The following is a 698-nucleotide window of genomic DNA, read 5'->3' as shown; positions in this document are numbered from 1 at the left end:
CAGGTCATTTTAGACAGAGGGTCAGAATGAGGGTTGAAAATAATAATTTTTCCATGTATTTGCTGTTTTTTTTTTTTTTTTGCAAAAACTTTTTTATTTGTATAAAGAAAATGAATCCTATTTTAAGACCACTGCATAAATTAAAATGGAAAGCAGTTTAAATAATATATTAAATATATAATAATATTAGTATTTTATTAATTTATTTTCATTGAGGTAATGAAAATTTAATAGAAAATGTTACTAAAATTGCAATGAAAAAAAAAAACTCTTAGTCCTAAAATAGGCTTTATGTTTAAAGGCACAATATGTAATTTTTGCCGCTAGAGGGCGCGTATTCAAAATAAACAAATAGACAGTGGTGGACGAAGTACACTAATCAAGTACTTGAGTAAAAGTACAGGTCCGTATAATAAAATATTACTCCAGTAAAAGTAAAAGCACTCAGTTTTCAATTTTACTCGAGTGAAAGTACAAAAGTACTTGATTTTTTATGTACTTAAGTAAAAAGTACCGATAGATGAATGTTTATTTTGCAGTTTTATATATGCTACTTTTATCATTTAATTTTATATTAGCATATATATTTTTTATAATCCTACTGCTCAAAATACCTGGGATTTTCCCAAAATAACCACTTTATGGAGTCAAGATATATTTTTGTTGTTGATATGGACTACGTTGACGAGAGTGATGTA

Source organism: Sinocyclocheilus rhinocerous, unplaced genomic scaffold (assembly GCF_001515625.1).
Source record: "Sinocyclocheilus rhinocerous isolate Xijiao unplaced genomic scaffold, SAMN03320098_v1.1 scaffold722, whole genome shotgun sequence".
Classification (NCBI taxonomy): domain Eukaryota; kingdom Metazoa; phylum Chordata; class Actinopteri; order Cypriniformes; family Cyprinidae; genus Sinocyclocheilus; species Sinocyclocheilus rhinocerous.
This window is presented reverse-complemented; position numbering follows the sequence as displayed.